Below are 20,124 nucleotides of genomic sequence, written 5' to 3'. Positions count from 1 at the left end.
ACAAAGAACAAGCACGGAATTCTGAGCCGGACTTTCCCATTCGGGAAGAGCTGCGACACTTCATACCTCAATAGGCATCGATTATGCACGAATTTTGATAGATATGTTATGAATGCGATTAAGGAATTTTCCTGAAGCTCAGACTTTAGAGCTAACATATGAGAAGATAAAGATAAATAGACTGGCTAAGACTTCTCTTTTATCTTTTTTAGCTTTCTTTTGTGGCCTACTTCAAGCAAAAAATATTTACCAGAAGTGTGTAATTTTTTTTGGCTTATGCTATTTGCTCCTTGGAGCAAAAATAATTGTACCCTGATGCAAATAGTGGCAGATACTATTTGCACCGATATTGACATACTAACATACAGTATAAGCATCACTGCAGTGTGTTTATTGTGTCCCACAGACTACAGACTACACACTACATTAACCCCTCCTGCTAAACCTGACCTTAACCTTAGCTTAGAAAAATAACCTTTGTTTTACTACAGTAACCATGGTTTCACACAGGAGAATGAGTGGGATCGACAGACCCGCCTCCAGATCAAACCCTTCTGTGCACCCCCAGACATTCACAGTGACCAAATCACTGTGATGAAATCAACATTTATATTCATTTTTATATCATATTTTAAGTAGTATTAAAGGAAATATTAAGTGGAAACAAGAAAATCGGCTGGGAAAAAGAGCGGGAAGAAACACGGTTTTGAACCCCAGTCGCTAGGACAACAGTACATAGTCTTCACTCCCCATGTCACTGCAAACTCATCCCAAATATAATTTTCTTTTTTCCTTAAACACAAAAGCAGATCTTTGGGAGAATGTCTGAGCTTCTCTTTTCCATACAGTAAAAGTGGATTGTGATTTATTCTGCCAAGCTCCAAAAAGAACAACAAAACATCTTTATATTGCAGTCTTCTAAAGAAATGAACTGACCGGAATTTAAGTAGTTATTCGCTGATAATCTTCCCATCTGCCACAGCTCTCAAATCCTATTCTTTTTTGCGTTCAATTCAAAACATCGAATGATTTGTGATTGCTCCTGGACTACAACAACAAATTTGGTTTACCTTCAATTACGTCACATTTGGCATCAATTTTCATCATTGAACACAAGTGCGATTACACAAGGTTATCGGTGAATATCGACTTGAATTGTGGCATGTTCCTCGCAAAAAGCATGACTTCAGAGAAAGCTTGGAATATATGCACACAGATTGGCAGTATAAATCACCTTCCACTTTCCTTGTATGGAAAAGAGCATTTCTTTTTGTGTTCCATGTAACAAAGAAAATATTGTTTAGGTTTGAATGACATGAAGGTGATTACATGATCACAGAATTGTCACTTTTGGGAGATCTACTCCTTTAACGGGTGTCATAAATAGTTTCACATTTTTGCGTAATCTAAACTGTTGGGTTGTCGACACTGACTGTTCCCTCTTCTATCCTCTGTCTTTCAGAGAGGGCTTGTCAAAGGTTGTTGTTTCAATGGCACGGCTCTGTTGTAATGATTCCCATAGGGTTGATAACATGTTTGTCTCCAGAATTTGAGACGGTGCTCTTAATTTGACCCTCTCTTGATGCTGTTGAGTGGGTGTAAAGGTACCAGCTTCAAATGAATAGTAATAGTACTATAGTACATCACAATGGCTAATGTGTTCTTTGTGCCGTAGAGGTGCACCCATTACGCTCTGGCATTAGCTTCCTCAAATGATTTTGTGATACTCCCTTTCATTTGGGTTCTTTCCTTTATCATCGTATTGCCATTTCACCCTCACATTCTCTTATTACCTCATTCTCTCTTTTAACCCATCACCTAACCACCTCCCACCACTCTGCTTATTATTATTATTCTTTTTTTATATCTGTTTCTTGGCACAACAAAAATGGTACATTTGCATCACTGCATTCAATGAGGTTGAAATGACAATACAGCAAATAAGTAATACTAAAGAGGTGGTTCACCCAAAAGTGAAAATTCTGTCATTTACTCACCCTCATGTTGTCCCAAACCCAAAAGGTGATATTAGGCGAATTGTTAGCTTTAGTCACCATTCACTTTCATTGCATCTTTTTTTCTGAGTGAGGATAAGATTCAGAATTTAATCGTCATTTGTTTTGCCACAGAAGAACAAAAGTCACACTGGTTTGGAACAACATGAGATTGAGTAAATAATTACAGATTTTTCATTTTTGGATAAACTATACCTTTAAAAAATAAAAAATAAAAATTAGTGGTGCAAAATAAAAATACATTAAAATGAAATAAAGTAACGGTTATAAATGAAGCAAAGTAAACAAAGGCCGCATGCACACTAATATGGTATCATTTGAAATACTCATTTTGTTATGTTTGCCCCTCTCTATTCACACTAGAACAGTGTATTCCATACAATGCAAGTGAATGGGTGCCAACATTTTGAAGCTCCAAAAAGCACATATAGCCATCATAAAAATAATCAAAATGATTCCTGTGGTCTAGTTAATGCTAAAGCAAAACGCTAGGTGTGTTCAAGATATAGATCAATATGTTAATCTATTTTTACTAAAAATGTTTGCTTCCGGCCAGCTTGAGGTTTGTACATTGACGAGGGTGGAGTTCAAACTGCCTCTCATGTGACGTAAGTGCCTCCTCTGCATAGAGATTCATAAGTAGATCCCTGATTAGCAGCTGTTTCTATGGACCGCAATCCTAGTTCGACACAAAAACTGTATATGTGGCGGTCTGAGCAAGGAACTCGGTCTGAGGCATGTCCTCCTCCCACTCCACTGATTCAAACAGCTCTCCTTGTTGTCTGTTCCAAGATGGCTCTGCAGCTGATGTATCCAAACCAGCATCTATGCTCCTTTGTTGTAGACAACACTGCACTTCTATTTTTTTCTTTCATATTTCATGCGTCAGTTATCGCGTGAACTTGCTAACACGCTTGACCTCAACCCTTGTGAATTTTTAGTAAAGAAGTTTTAAATATTGAACTTTTTCCTTATACACAGCTAGCGTTTTGCTTCAGAAAACATTAATAAATCCACTGGAGTCATTTGGATGACTATTATGATGGCTATATGTGCTTTTTGGAGCTTCAAAAAGTTGGCACCCATTCACTTGCATTGTATGGACCTACAGAGCAGAAATATTCATCTAAAAGTCTTCATTTGTCTACATTAATTTGAACAAGTAATTAAGAAAGCTAAATGTTGTTACAGTGCTGTACCTACAACAATTTCAACCAGCCTTGCTGTGTGGAAATAAAATAATTCTGTTCTATTCTATTCTGTAAGACATAAGTGTGCATAAATTTAGTCTAGTTTTATTTGCCTGTTGCATGACATATCTTTCTCTCTCTCTGTCTCCCGCTCTTTTTAGGACATGCTGAAGAACACTCCCACTGGCCATGTGGACAGGCTGCCCTTGCAACTCGCTCTGACTGAATTGGAGACCCTTGCTGAGAAACTGAATGAGCAGAAAAGGGTGGCTGATCAAATCACTGAGACGCAGCAGCTGGCTCGTTGTGTCAGTGACCGCTCTCTCAGCAAGGTGAGGAAAACACACACGCGTGCGCACACACACACAAACAATTACTTAGCTGTGATAGATGCAATCACAACAGTGTTACATTGGTTATACACTGGTTATAATGTAATGGTACCACATTGCGATAACAACCCAACAACACTCTTAAAAATAAAGGTTAAAATTAGAACCTAAAAGGTTTTGCAGCCTCATGACATACAGTAGGAGAGCCTTGTTAATTTCCATAAATAAATGTTTTATTTTGTAGTCGTTTTGAAAACCATCTATAAGGCTTGGGATCAATGTCTTTTTCACGCATTGATAATCAGAACATTTTCCCTGTGATTATTTGTTTATAACAGATCAATATTTTTTTTATATATATAAATAGGGCTAATCGTTGCACAATAGTTTTTGTCTCTTTATACATGTTTATCAACACAACGTTGGTAAAGTGTGAGCACCAAGGTTAATTAAAGGGGGTCGCACACCAGACGCGTCTGGTAGATGATACAATGCATTCTAAAATTAGAAACAATTGTTGTCTATGAAGGTATGCACACTGTCCAGCGACGACTCTGGAGGCTGCTTAATTCTGTGATGCCACAGAGCGCAACTTGTATAGTTTTCCATTAAATTCGTCCCAAATCATTATCAAAGGTCCTTGATTATTTAATCTAGCATCACTGGATGATATCTTGTGTAAATGCATCTTTCATAAAGACAACACAATGTACTTTCCGTATTACAACTTTGTCTTTTTGTGGTTTGACAGCTTGAATGAAGTCTTTTCAAGGCTGCATGCAGGAAAAAAAAAAAAAAAGTTGCAATTTTTAATCATTCAGTTTGCACAGTGACACAAGTTTTTTACACTGAACTGCAAACTCATCAACATCAGTGTTCATTCTTGAAAACGTGCAAAAGCCTTCAATGCATTTGTGTATATGGTGACTAGATTTACAATGTTGGACCACCACCTGCATCTGCACCGCATCGACGCATCATGCAGTATTATATACACTAAATGCTATATCAGGATGTTATTCAGTACATCAGTTACTTTCTGTATCTCTTGCTCGGTTCACTTGCTTTTTCTCTTATTCTGTCTATCTCCGTGTCTCCTGCCTTCCTCCACTGCAGTCATTTGTCTCACTCTCTTTTTTTGGTCTGCATCTCTCTCACGCTCTCTTTTCCCTCTCTTTCTCTTTGGCTATGTTCAGAATAGTGTAGTACCCTCCTACTTTTAATTTATGTAGATTATAGTATGTATTCGAGGTCAAACAATTAATCATTTTTGCCAATTATTTGGTGCCAGTAGCTGCTTTTGAATCTCGGTTATTGGCAGAACTCAACAAAGATAGTCCGCCGATAGTCAGCACATACCTCATTATCAACTTCATCTGGTGCATAACAATAAAAACGTCATCTGGTGCAATATACAAAACCCTTCATCTGGTGAATGTATTGGCTATGGAAACCTTAATTTTGTAAATGCTTTCATGTAGAGTTTTCATTTGTCTCCCACACTGTTTATCGATTAATGCAAGATTATATTTGGGATGTTATAATAACAGACACATGAACCATTGCCATAATAGAAACTTTACTGATTGTTGAGTTCATGTTGATTTTGATTGATGTTGTTTCTAGAGAAAAAATACAAAAGTCTGTTTTAGTAATACCGGAAAACCACACATTTGTGAAAAGTGTGAGCGTACTAGTGTAGGCCTAATAAAAAAAAGTTTATTAACTTTGAATCCATTTTGCTCATGCTTGTTATACAGTATGACAATGTTTACTCTATAGTTTTTATATGGTAAAACGCTGTAGATGATTCTAAGAGGGCAGATTTAGCTTTCCTTATCTTCTTGTGTGAGCAAATGGGACATTTCAAAATAAAAGTCCACAGTGTTTTTCGGTCTAATGGTTAAAAGTCCCGCTTAATGCACCAAAACACAATTTTGGTTGCACAATAAACTGCATCTGGGATTTTGTTTAATTTTGACTCTTTTGGCTTCTATGTCTGTGCCCACCACAATAAGGACAAACATTTCTAACACATTCAACAAATTCAACAAACATATTGGATGAGTAATCAGTAATCTGCTTTTTTAATCATTTCTGTATCGCAAAATCCAATATTGGTTGAGCATGTATAATGATCGGATAGTATGTATACTCTTAAGCACATAAGCACAAATTGTACAAAGCAGCACAATCAATTTAACTTTCATTTCCAGTTTGTTGAATATAGTGGAAGTAATTACAGATGCAGTTGTCAACTGTTGTTAAATCTGTTTTACACTCAAAAAAATATTTTAACCTATTTTTAAGATTTATCCATTTCAACTGAATAACAAATTTCCATCTAATTGAATTGAATATTCTTGAATAAAATTTAATTATTAAAACTTGCATTTTGTAAGATTTATACATTTTATTTAGTTAATGATTAGGCAATTCAATTAGATGAACATTTTCTGTTCAGTTGAAATGGATAAATCTTGAAAACTTTGTTTTGTGTGTCTAAAAAAATAAATAAATACAAAAAAAAAAAAATCTGAGATTTTAACTGGACGCCACTTAAATGCATTGATTAGGTCATGCTATAAATGTAGTGTACTACTGTTTAAAATGTTTATCATGGAATAACTTTTTAATAAAATAAAAATACAATTTTGTATAAAAAAATAGACTGTGCGTTAAGCTTGTATTACATTCTGAACAAAGCCTCTTTATTTTTTTAGTTAAAAGAATATTTCAGGATCAAGACAAGTTTAAATCAATCAACAGAATGTTTGACATAATGTTGAATATGAGAAAAAAATAAAAAATAAAAAGGAAATAAATTGACTCTTACCCTCATTTAAAAAAAAAAAAGGGGGAATCAATAATCTGGGTGGCAGTGAGGCACTTCCAATGCAAGTGAATGGAACCAATCCGTAAAAGTTTAAGGAATAATTCACTCAAAAGTGAAAATTCTCTCTTCATTTACTCACCCTCATGCAATCCCAGATATTTATGACTTTTTTTCTTCAGCAGAATACAAACAAAGATTTTTTAGAAGAACAGCTATATTGCCATGTAGGTCCATACAATGCAAGTGAATGGTGATCAGACCTTTGTAGCTCCATAAATCACATCAAGGAAGAAAGAAGTAACCATAAGACTACAGTGGTTAAATCCATATCTTCAGTGGCGATATGATAGGTGTGGGTGAGAAACAGAATATGGACCTAGAGAGCTGAGATATGTTTATAAAAATCTTCATTTATATTCTGCAGATGCAAGAAAGTCATAAACATCTGGGATGGCATGAGGGTGAGTAAATGATGAGAGAATTTACATTTTTGTGTAAACTATCCCTTTAATGTTTACGGATTGGCTCCATTCACTTCCATTGTAAGTGCCTCACTGTAACCAGGGCTGGACTGGGAAGAGAAATCTGCCCGGGCATTTATTTATGTAAGCAACATTATGCCAGAAATGCCAGTCTGTTGAGCTAAACTTGTTTTGGACCCGGTGTATTCCTTTAAATTCTCTCTTCCTCTGCGTCTCTACTGGTTTTTCAGCATGGGTATGTAGAGAGTGACAAAGTATGGGCCAGAGACAAGAAATGAACCCACGTCCCTATGAGTACAACTGATCTTATGTGTCATGAGGAACTCTGACCACACCATTGTTTTCTTCATGCAGTAGGTTTAAGTGAGCTCTCAGGCCAATCACATTGTTTCATTCGGTGCAGTGAGACAGCTCAATTCTAATGTGAAACCCCTGCCATTACCCCATAAACACTCGATGAAATATCAATTCTCTGTCTCAGTTTATCTCAGACCTAAGATAGGCCAGGAGATATAACATGGTGCATGGGCATGACTGCAGTGTCCCTGTCTCTCTTCAACACGCACATCACATAAACCTCTGTCTCTCACATACCAACAGCTGTCCAAACTTAAAAAATAAAAACCCATTCAAGTCCCTTGAAAAGTATGCCTATCCTTCAACACTTCTTGTTTGCCTCTGTGGCCTTTGGGGGGTGCTCTTACTATAGAAAACAAAAAGAAAAAGCCTGCAGCAAGGCATCTAACTGACTGAAGGTCTAATTTCTCAATACATTTCAACAAAGGCCAAGCAGTGTTGCCAATTCCTTCTGGATCCGGCGACTCATTGTGTGATGCGCCGAGGCTACAGAAGCAGATGCATTATTTATAAAACTACTCTCCTGATCTGATCAAACACAAGCTCAGAATATTTATTTGAGCTGCTGGACTTTCTATCTTCTGCTGAAAACAAACCAAGATGTTTTAATAGATGTGCATGATTTGTTTGTTTTCATACAATGTAAGTCAATGGGGTTCAAAACTTTTAAACTACTAAAAGGACATAAAAGCAGGATCAATACGACGAGTGGTTTTATCCATGTCTTCTGAAGCGATACGATCAGTTTTGGGTTAGAATTACTTTTTTATTATAAATCTTGCCATCAGCCCTCTCTTTTGCATCTTCCTCGTGCTTGACACATGAACAATTAACTTATTTTTTTCTCAGCCAAAAAGGACTGTATCGCTTCAGAAGACATGTATTAATAAAATCAAGCCGTATGATCACTTTTATGCTGCCTTTATGTCCGTTTTTTATTTATTCCTTTAATATCACATGCAGTTTTGCTTCTCAGGTAAATACATCTTGTTTAGAAAGCTTGGATATTTTTACTGGATTTTCACCATGTATTTTAAGGGAGCATATATACGTTTATGCTCTAGTTATATATTGGGTTTTGATGTACCAGCCTTACATAGCTACCGCCTTTCCATTAACCTTTAAGTGTCTTATATCTTACGCCTAAGCCTCTAAATATGTGTGCAGCCATGTAATTGGTAGCCTGTATTTTAGAAGACTTGCATGTAATCAGTCTCTCCATACTATCTTTTCTTCAGTCGCTGAACTCTGAGCAGGGCTCTTTGATCCTGTGCGAGACGTTGATTGAGACGGTATACGGCGAGCGAGGACAGGTCCTCAAGTCTAAGGAGCGGAAAGTGTTTCTCTTCAGTGACATGCTCATCTGTGCCAACATCAACGTCAAGTACGTGTCCTGGACAAGGTCAATTGGCTTTCTCTGTGTCACTCCGTCCCCCTTATGTCCGCACTTACAGATTGCCGCTCATCAGATGGTCTAAATATGGACTGGAGCCTCCTTAAACATTACTGAAGCATTACAGTGATGCAACCCCAATGTGCTGCAGTGAACAAGAAGGGGTTAGCTACTATTGGTTAAGGCACAGAACGCAATTGGGCAGAGTCAAATGGGCCGTCATTATCTGGGAACAAATGGCAGGGTGTTTAGGTACAGAGATGGGAATTATCCCCATAGATCATAGGCATAAAGGGCTCCTCTGTTTCACTCAAATAGATTATCTATGACAGCCCCATTGATCACATCTCAGCAGTGCAAAAGGTAAACAGCTAAGTGAAAAAGCTTGCGATGGAGCTGAATTCCACTGCAAGTCTCTGTTCTTAATGCATGGCTTGACATGCCCTTTAGAAGATCTTAACAAGGTGATACCAGTGCTTTACAAGAATACATGAATAATAACATTAACACCTTACAGCTGGGGGGGTCCCACTCTGCTCTACGTACCCTCAGCTGATCAGGCCAGGTCTTTCATATGCTTTTTACTATGTTGTGTGTGAGAATATTTATTGGTCAATTTAATCACATTGTTCTTCTTTCCACCACCAGGGGCCCCCCTGACATTAGCAGTCTGGTGCCAGTGGGGCCCAAGTACACCATGAAGTGGTGTGCCCCCCTGCAGCAGGTCCAGGTAGTTGAGGTGGGACAAGAGGGCTCCCAACGCAAGGACACGCTCTATCAGCTTGGAGGAATAAAGCATCCAGGTGGCTCTTCAGGAGCAGGTAATGGCAACACTGCTAGTGCTTATACCATTCTAGATGTCAAAAATGGAGCAACTAGTACAAACACGTAATTACTCTTTAACTGTACTTTCATGCTAGTAGAACCTCACAATTATCTTTAATTCACTCTTGTTCAAAACTCTAGGTATGCCAGATACCTATAATTAATTTTTTTATAGTTTAAATTCCAAATACCGTAATTTCCGGACTATTGAGCGCACCTGAATATAAGCCGCACCCACTGATTTTTAAATAAAATATTATTTTGAACATAAATAAGCCGCACCTGTCTATAAGCCGCAGGTGCCTACCGGTACATTGAAACAAATGAACTTTACTCAGGCTTTAACGAAACACGGCTTGTAACAAAAATAAATAGGCTTTAACGAAACACGGTGTGGCAGCGGGGGCGTGGTCAAGCGCCCGTCCGGGAGAGAAAAGTGGTAAGGGCGCTTACACCTGAGCTAAATTATGTCTAACACCGGTGTCTAATTTCAGTAAGCATGGGGAGAGCGGCATAAAAAGGCAGCAGCCACAGAGCTGAGAGAGTGACACACGTCAGTCTAGTGTTGGCGCATAGAAGAATTGAGAAACTTTATAAAATTGATTGTAAACATTGCTGTGGTAAACGCCTTACCTGGAATGTCAAGTGCCCTGCTGAAAACTGTCACACTGGTGCCCGTGTGACAGTTTTCCCAAGAAGGACACGTGAAGCAGGGCACTTGAAATTAGACACCGGTGTTAGACATAATTTAGCGCAGGTGTAAGCGCCTTACAGCTTTTCTCTCCGGACGGCGCTTGACCACGCACCCGCTGCCACACACGGCTTGTAATAAAACATTTGCAGTAAACAGTAGCCTACCAAGAAAGTCATTGGTCACTATCTTCCTCGTCCTGTGCACTGAAACCACTGAAGTCATCTCCTTCGGTGTCGGAGTTGAATAGCCTCAGATTTAGTTGTCTTTTTGCACTGAGTCAATTCCTCACGCTGCTGTTTCCAACGTCTTATCATCGACTCATTAAGACCAAGCTCCCGTGCAACAGCCAGATCAATCACCTTCAACTTGAAAGCAGCATCATATGCGTTTCTCCATGTCTTTGCCATGGTGAGGGTGACAAAATTACTACCGTAATCAGAATGATGGGAAGTTTGAGCGCGCTCGATTTAATCTAAACAGTAAACAAAAAAAGTTGTTTTGACCTTAACCCTTTCGGTAATTTCATTGGTCTAATGAAAGCTTCACGCCGCCAAAAAACTAAGCACATCACAGAATGTTTTTTTTTTTAATATATATATAACATTTGAAAGCGGGAAAAATCCATATATTAGCCGCGTCATTGTATAAGCAGCGAGGTTCAAAGCGTGGGAAAAAAGTTGCGGCTTATAGTCCGGAAATTACGGTACACATTTCAGTCATTAATAACATGAAAAATTACTATTACAATTTGAACTTCTTCAGAACTTCTTAAACTACTTCAACTCAAAAATCCTCCATGTGCAGCAATGACAGCTTTACAGATCCTTGGCATTCCAGCTGTCAGTTTGTCCAGATACTCAGGTGACATTTCACACCACGCTTCCTGTAGCACTTGCCATAGATGTGTCTGTCTTGTCGGGCACTTCTCACGCACCTTACAGTCTAGCTGATCCCACAAAAGCTCAATGGGGTTAAGATCCATAACACACTTTTCCAATTATCTGTTGTCCAATGTCTGTGTTTCTTTGCCCACTCTAACCTTTTATTTAGATTTTTCTGTTTGAAAATTGGCTTTTTCTTTGCAATTCTTCCCATAAGGCCTCCTGAGTCTTCTCTTTACTGTACATGAAACTGGTGTTGAGCGGGTAGAATTCAATGAAGCTGTCAGCGGAGGACATGTGAGGCGTCTATTTCTCAAACTAGAGACACTGATGTACTTATCCTCTTGTTTTGTTGCACATCTGGCCTTCCACATCTCGCTCTGTCCTTGTTAGATCCAGTTGTCCTTTGTCTTTGAAGACTGTAGTTACACCTTTGTATGAAAGGTTTGACTGATGAGTTTCTAGAGAAAGCTGTAATGTTTTGCAATTTTTTACCTAATATTGACTTTAAGACATGCCAGTCTATTGCATACTGTGGAAACTCAAAAACAAACACAAAGACAATGTTAAACTTCATTTAACGAACCAAATATCTTTCAACTGTGTTTTATTTAATGGCAAGTGATTTTCTAGTATCAAATGATCAATTTAGCATGAATACTCAAGGATAAGGTGTTGGAGTGATGGCTGCTGTCTAGAGTTGATCAAAATGACTTACCAAGAATTACCAATTTCCTTCTGAAACAGCAAAATCTGTACATTTTTCCAAACTTGTTTCCATGATGTGTTAAAATTGCATTGCATATTCTGCTTGCCTCATTAATATAAAAGAAGTAAAAAAAACCAAATTGATAAATAAACCAATAGAAAAGTGTGTAGCTGATGCTAAATTGAGCCTACTTTGTGTGGCCCTTGGCCTTTCCACAGTCAAAGAAAACCTATTCATGTAAACGTTAGGAAATTTGAACATTACTGTATGATATCCAGACCTGGAAAAATCATGGAAATAAATAAAATCTTAAAGTCCTGTGAAAATCTTAGACATTACTATTGTGAAGGGTTTTGCGAGTAATGCTTTTCACGAGTAATGCTTTTCACTAAAATATTTAATTGGCTAGAGAGCTAGAGTGCAGTGTGAGTGCAATCACTCCAGTAGTGCAGTCTTGGAAAAGTCAAGGTAATTAATTGGTCAAAGGTGTGGGAACCCTGATTCTAAACGATCTGATAAGATGCACCCTTGATGCAACTCTTCGAGACATTGTGGATCAATTGACTTGACTCATTGTCTTGTGAGCAATGCACCTTTATATGGTCTCCACAGATGGGTTTATCTTGACTAGAGATAGAGACAAACAACAGAGACACCACCTGATCAAACTTATTTCACTCTCTGTTAGACCACAAACATATTCAGTGTGCTGTCATCAATCTAGGCAGATTATTTCCCCTTCCCTCCCAATCAGTAGGAGCGACATGAAGAGATTGGAATCAGGGCAGAACCCTCTTACAAAGCACTCTTGTGTTTGGTGGTTGAATACAAGGAGGAGGGAGAGAGCGCAATTGTTGGGCACTATAAATATGCTGACTGAGCTCCAGGTACAAAGTGTTATCAGGATTTAGAATGCTTTGGCTATTTAAGCCTTTTGCTTCCCATCTGAAATAGTAATGGCGTCGTCTGTGGGACATCCATGTTGCGTTGTGGACACAGGGCAGCCAGGAAATGAGATGACAGAAGATGTTTAATGCTGGGACAGACTGCTCTTAAACCTTTCCTCCTTCTCTTTTTTGCATTTCTGTCTCTTTGTCTCTAAAATAATTTCAAAACATCAGTCTATCCAATTGACGTTCTCTTTCTGTTGCTTTATACCAGTGGTATAAAGTCATGACCCAAAAATGGACCAAGTCTGTTCTCATTTGGTAACACGCACAAATGAGAACAGATGGTAACTAATGGTAACAATGGTAAATGAACAATAAGTGAGGGAAAATGGACAGTCAGCCAGTCGTTATCAGACAATAATCCCAGACAGGGCGCTTATTGCACAGCTACCTACCAAATAAAAACCTACATTTACATAAAATATAGATTTACATTGAAGTTATGTTAAATGATAAGACAAAAATTGCAGAGTTGATTTGAATTCCACCTCCGGTTTGTGTGTTCTGTTGGTGTTTATTTAGCAAAAATGTCTTTCTGACTGCTCATTATTAAAATTATTTCAAGACTGCTTGATGAATAAATTAATAAATAAATCAATGGACATGGAACATTGATTTGAATTTAAATATTTGATTATCTTACTTGTAGAAACCACAGAGTGATATGAGAAGTAGGAAAGATGACTTAAATTAGCCTAATGACCAGTTGGATTTCACTTTATCCCCAGATGTGATGTTGTTAATCCGAAATATCAGCCCAAGAGCTGTGTAATAAAATATAACAAAAGCATAGTTATACTATTAATGTCATAAAATTATAGTTGCAAATTTTAGGATATATTGATGTAAAATATATATCATATACTCTCTATATACATTTAAGCAATATCGCACAAGCAAGAGTATCAGCACTGCTGTGATTTGCCTGCAGGTCGAGTGCCGTAGGTAATCACAGCAGTGCTGATTTAGGGCCATATAGCATGTTCCCTATCTGTCACTCACTCGATGTTGTGTTGATGAGTTGACACTAGGGGTCGCTCCTGCGGAGCCCAGACATCTCTGATCTTGAGAAAAGGCCAATGGAAATTGGCGTGTGGAATTTGCATGCCACTCCCCCAGACATACGGGTGTAAAAGGATTGACGGTGCTCAAGATCAGAGATGTCTAGGCTCCGCAGGAGCGGCCCCTAGTGTAAATTTATCGACACAACGTCTCGTTCCCTCCATCAGGGAACGGAGATTACGTCAGTAACCAAGACGATTGCGAGTGTGTATATTGCTTATATACAACGGTTCAATGTAAGTACATTTTAAAATGTTTTGAAAAATTGAGTACGGTCATAAAAAACGCATTTGTGCATGGAACTACTTTATTACGCGGCGGATCAGAATCTGCCATTGCTGGTTCAAAACAAATTATGTGTCCAAGCCTTCATTAGTAATTCAAAAATGTCACTTCAGAAATAGTGTCACGGCTTGTGCTGTTTCGAACAAGTTATTGGATAAACATGGATGGATGTGTCTTTGAGTGAGAGAGAGAGTGAGGAGAGAGAGTGAGACAGAGACAGAGCGTGTGCGATCACCTGTTGCCACTCCCAAGCAGAGATGCTTCAATTCACGTCACCTGACTGGCTCAAATTACACACAAAAGTATCTTTTGCCACCACCTGCTGGCTAACATATGTAATGCCCCCAAAAAAAAGACAGACTGCAGCTCTTAACACATCTGCTCTTACATTTTAGTTTGGAACATCACTAACACAAACGGAGTGATACACTCAGTGAAGTGTCCGCGTGCTGATGGTGTCTGAAATATATATATATATATAATACAAATAATATAAGGCTGAAATAAAAATGCTTTTCGTCTGTTTTTGTTGACGTCAAAGTCTGTGCATCAAACTCTACTCAAATGTGGCACAAACTAATATGTCACTTAGTAGAAGCTAAACAAACATGGACAGTAGCATGTCATGCCTAAAAACCTTGAACAAAAATGAACAAAGTAAAAGAAAATTTTACACAGGCTAAATTTAATTCAGGTTCACAGGTAAATTGCACTTCTACTGTTAACAAATTTGCCAGTTCTCCAATTCAGCCCATGTCATATTAATAATTTTTTCAGTTCATGGTAATATTATTATTATTTAATTTTTTGGGGGAACTTTTGTACAATATGCAATTTACTGTGTTGGTCACCACTTGATGGGTAAAACTAATTTTAAGATTAAGCCTACGCATTTTAAGGTCATAACAAAATCCCATCAAGTTGAAGTTTGTAATTTTGAACAATATATCAAAGTTATAATTTAGGAAATTTTGTTATGAAATTGATATGCGTACATGTTAAATATATTATAAGATATTTTTTGGACTGTAATGTAAAATCCTAAATTTGGATTCCTAAAATGTTTCCTAAATCAAAACCAGTTGAGAACCACTGCTTAATGCATTCATCCTATCTACATTTTCTTTCCATCTGTAACGGTTCTCTCTTTGTTTGTGCTGGTAGTACACACTTATGTCACACTAATCCACCACTTTAATAACCGTTTTCCAGACACTGTTGCTGTAGTCTGCTCCGCTGTCTCTGAATGTGTCCTTTCCCCCAACTCCAGCTATTTCTAGCCCCTCACAGACATACTACCCTTTTTTTCCTTGCCCCGCATCACATCTCTCCTCCCTTGTGATGTCACTCCGTGGGGCTCCGTGCTCAAATCATATCCCATGCTCCCACAGCTCACCTTAAAATGGACCAATTTTTCGTCTCCTCTTGGCCCCAGTACTCCAATTTACTGATGGACACTGCCAGCCTTCCGGCAAGCACCATGCCCACTGCTGCCACCATAGTTAAGAAGTATAAAGATAAAAATATTGCTTTCAGCTGGACTGTTGCTCTGTTACACCTAGGGAATGCTTAGTTTCTTTGCTTGCCATTATGTCTCACGCACGTTGAAGCATTCTAACTCTCAAAGTGCCTTCTTTGTGAGAAAGTCAAACACGTGTGACATGTGTGCACTCTAACTGCTATGTGAAATTCCATCTGATTTGCAGCTAACTGCACATGTGCAGAGAGGTGCACAGGTTAGAATATTTGATGGTTACAAAAATCAGGAAGCGCACAGACGCTCCGTCTGGAATCTGCCGATCACGAAATTTGCATCACGTGCACTGTGTGTGAGACGCATCGGCCCAGTGGTAGATTTCCAAAATGTAGTATGGCAGGGGAAGACTCATTCATATTTATGAGAAAAACACTACCTGATTGGTTAGGTATAGGTTTAGGGGTTGGGTTATATATTTCTCAGACTAGTGTTGGGTAAGTTACTCAAAAGAAGTACTGTAATCCTACAAATTACTATATACTTATCTAAAATTGTAATCAGATTAATTTATTGGAAGTAATCACATTATAAATTACTTTACTTTTTAGTGGCTTTCTAAAACTATTTTAATAAATTTCAGTGAAATCAAAATAAGGTTTATGAACATAATTCATATTTTTAATGTATTCTGCATAAATAATATTATTTTAGAAATATGTGTACCCCACGTAATGTACTTAAAAGTAATTAACTTTTCTGAATCTCATTAACTGTAATCTGATAACAAGAATTTTAATTAGGGCTGTGGATAAAAAAATATATTCATTGCACAGTTTTCTGTGATTAATCACAATTAATCGCAATTAATTAATGGTAAATTAAACATTACAACAGAGAATTAAAAATTATCATAATTGTATTTACTTTATACTTTGTCTTAAAAGAACTATCAAGAAATTGGTTAGTCATTATTTATTTAAATTATGTTAAATATGTTACATTTGTTTTGCATATAGAGACATATTTTTACAGGTATTAATCTTTGATTCAAATATATATGTATATGCCATAAAGTCAGTGGATTTGTAGGATCAAATGGCCAATTTTAATTTATATAAAAATTTTATTGGCAAGAGAAACTTTAGTGTACATTGCCAGTGCATTATTAGACACCGTACATACAGATATAACATATATTGAATGCTGAAGTTTAATTTACTGAAGTTTAAAATCTCAAAACTATTATTTTCTCTGGCTCCCACTTAGTACAAGTTGTCTGCAGCTTGTTGAACAGCCACATCCCTGTCAGTTTCTATCGCACACATGCTGGGTCTCTGAGGCGATTTTGCTATTGACAGTGCTTCAGATGAAATTGAGTGAGCATTTTCGGGCCATGCAAAGAGATACAGCATATCTCTCGCTCGGCTAGTTCACTGCTTGCAGTTGAAGTCTCCATTCTCTGTAAAATAAATCTGCTCCCGTGTTTAATATGCCTGGGACATGCATCATGTGTAATGAATCAGCATGCATTGCCCCACACAATCAGTTTCTGCTGTTTAGTCGAACATGCACCTCCTGGAAATTTATACAGAATATTCCCATTTTAACCACAGAAAGTTGGACAAACATGAGTGAAGATTTGCCCAATACACAAAGTGCCTGGATTTGTTTCTGACCGACTAGCCTTCCAGGAACAACTCGGGACATGTTTCTTATATGGCATTACATTTCAGAATAAAAAATGATACTGCATTAATTGTGTTATTTTTTTAACGTGTTAAACAAAAAACAATTATTGCAAAAATGTACACGTAAAATTTCCCAGACCTAATTTAAATGGTATTTTTTTTTACTTAAAAGTAATCAGATTACAGTAAATAATTACTTTGTAATTTAGTTTTGCATTCAACACCGTCTCTGACAAATCAGCGTACAGATTGGACCAATAAGGTGTGGATTTCCTCATGAATATAAATGACTCTTTTCCTGCCATCCTACGTTTCGGAAATGTGTTGCCCTGCCAGCCTGATAAAGATTGACTCAACTAATGGTGTGAATTTGCCGTGATCTGTTTGCATGATCAACAGCAAATTGGGGGAGTATTTAAGCTGTTTGAAAACAATGTTTATTTTGCAATTCTCTTTCAAAAATTGCACACTTCATCTTCAGATAAGCAAAATTTATATTACCACTTATTTACTTATTTTAAGACAGTAAGACTTGTTTTTAGAGAAGGACTTGAATCAAAATATATTTTGTCTTGTTTTAACAGGCATACACCTTACTAAATTTAGAAAACATAAGTGAAGAAAAGACAAAATGTACTTATTTCAAAAAACATTCTTATTTTGCATGTTTGCTTTGCCTTTGTCATGTTTTAGGCATTTTTAGATATTCTTACTGGAAAATAAGACAAATATGCTTACTGAGAATGAGATTTTTTAAATATTGTATGTTGATTTCAGCTAACGAAAACACAGACTTAAATGAGGATTCCAACACTTAGTCCCACACTTTGTCCCTCTGGCTAGGACTTTGTTGACTCTGGGCTTTGGATTCCTGTATTGTGTCTGCACAGGCCTTCATTGGCCAGAGCTCAGCATGTATTTGTGTGCATATGACTGTGTGTGAAAGAGAGATAGACTTGTTGAAACGGCAGATTACCGTGCCCTACCAGATCCCAGCACACCAACTGGATTAGTCTGGATTACAAGTCAGTGAATTCACCTGAGGCAAACGTGGGCTACGAGCCCACAAACCTGTAGGCCTGCCCGAGGCCTCTCAGCTGCAACCAGGAGAGCACATCAACTCTGCCAGCTTGAACAGTAGGGCCTCACGGTCCCTTGTTTATTCAAATGTGCCTGCTATTGATCAAACCGTGCTAGTGAAAGATGTGTCTGTGGTTGAGTGTGTTGAAGATCCTATTAAATTTCAAAATGTTAGATAGATAGACCGAGAGGTCTCTCTCTCTCTACAGCTGTGTGAGGCAACAAATTGTAGACTAAGATGGAGAGAGAAAGAAATGTCCCTTCCAGCCAGTCTTGGAGAATTAGGCTGAGCTGGGGTCAACAATTGCTAGCACCCTCCTCTTTCACACACAGGTCACCTGATTATGTAGAGGTGTTGAAAGGCCAGACAGTCCTGTGGCCGCCGTATCCAGCTCCGAGATTTAATTACAGTCCTCATTCCTAGACTTTCAGTCGGCCGATTCACCCCAGCTATCGATTCCGCAGGCGTAGACCAGAGACCACAAAAAGGGGAATGGGGATTCAAATCGATGGTCCATTTCACATCTAATGAGACACCTGTAATCATTTTGTCACCTCTAAAGGGCTTCATATTTATGAATAGCTTCATTTTACTCTCCTTGTTGTGTTAGCCTCTGTGGCTACACAAACAACAATGGGGGATCGATCTATCTTCCGCATTGATTCTCTTTGTTAGTGGCACTACTGGAGAGTATTGACCAAATAAACGTTTTTTCATCTGTCCCGAAGTCTTTAAAAGTTGAGGCCTTTGATTGGGTTTCGATGCATTGGCATTGGGGAAGTTTTTAAGGAAAAACCAAGTTTACCAAGCACAGTGGGTTTGAATTTCTCTTTAAAGATCACTGAGGTCAGGTATCATTCTTAAATGCACCTTGTACAGTATATCATTATAAACCACTATAGCGGATACAGAGCATTTATTTGAAATGGAGGAATATGCATTGTACTGGAGATGCTAGAGTGTTTTTTTTTTTATATCCTAATTTAACGCATGGTGTAACCGAGCCATCCTGTCTCAATTCGATTTTTGAATGATTCAGCACCTTATTGAAGCACATTTCCTCTTAAATACCGTCTCGGCTATCAAGAACCATGGGGTGGAGGGGCTTTATGCACTTCAGGCTTCATGTGCTGCTAAAACCTGGTGTGAAATTTCAATACTGCATTAAGTAAAACTGGTTTGTTTGACAGGCAATATCGTTCTGGGTCCACCCCGTCTGTATCAGGAACTGCAGGAGTTGCAGCATGACCTGTCAGTGGTGGAACAGGTCACCCTGCTGGTGGGGACTTTACAGGGAACTTACCAGGTAAACAATGTTCACTACCTCATGTATATGTACACACACGCCAACTGCACAGAGACAACTTTGATCTAAATGCAAATTTTCTATAAAAATTTAAATATTTGGTTACAGTGAGGCACATACAATGGAAGTGAATGAGGCCAATTTTTGAACGTTAAAATACTCACTGTTTCAAAAGTATAGACACAACACATAAACAATATGCATGTAAACATTATTTTAGTGCGGTAAATCATTTACTTACCTTTTCTGTGTAAATGAATAGCCAAAAACGTCTAGGTTACTGTTGTAACCTCCGTTCCCTGATGGAGGGAACGAGACGTGTCGAGTGAAGTGACACTAGGGGACTTTCTTGAAGGCCTCGTTTACCTCTGAACTTGAGAAAAGGCCAATGAGAATTTGGCAGACAGAATTTGCATGTCCCTCCCTGGACATCCGGGTATAAAGGGAGGGAAGCATGCATCTGTTCATTCAGGTTTTGCACTGAGGAGCCGAGAATACGGTTCGGCCATTGCAGTGGCTCGGTTCAGCATCGTTGCCAGTGGGACACAACGTCTCGTTCCC

At 38.1% G+C, this 20,124-nt stretch overlaps 1 pseudogene; it reads left to right on the top strand.

The window, feature by feature from the left end:
* Positions 1-20,124, top strand: part of LOC127632939 (rho guanine nucleotide exchange factor 10-like protein) — a 173,067-nt pseudogene that overhangs the window by 40,696 nt on the left and 112,247 nt on the right.

The sequence above is a fragment of the Xyrauchen texanus genome, chromosome 39 (assembly GCF_025860055.1).
Source record: "Xyrauchen texanus isolate HMW12.3.18 chromosome 39, RBS_HiC_50CHRs, whole genome shotgun sequence".
Classification (NCBI taxonomy): Eukaryota; Metazoa; Chordata; class Actinopteri; order Cypriniformes; family Catostomidae; genus Xyrauchen; species Xyrauchen texanus.
The sequence above is the reverse complement of the archived record's forward strand: the minus strand, read 5'-3'. Positions and strand labels throughout refer to the sequence as shown.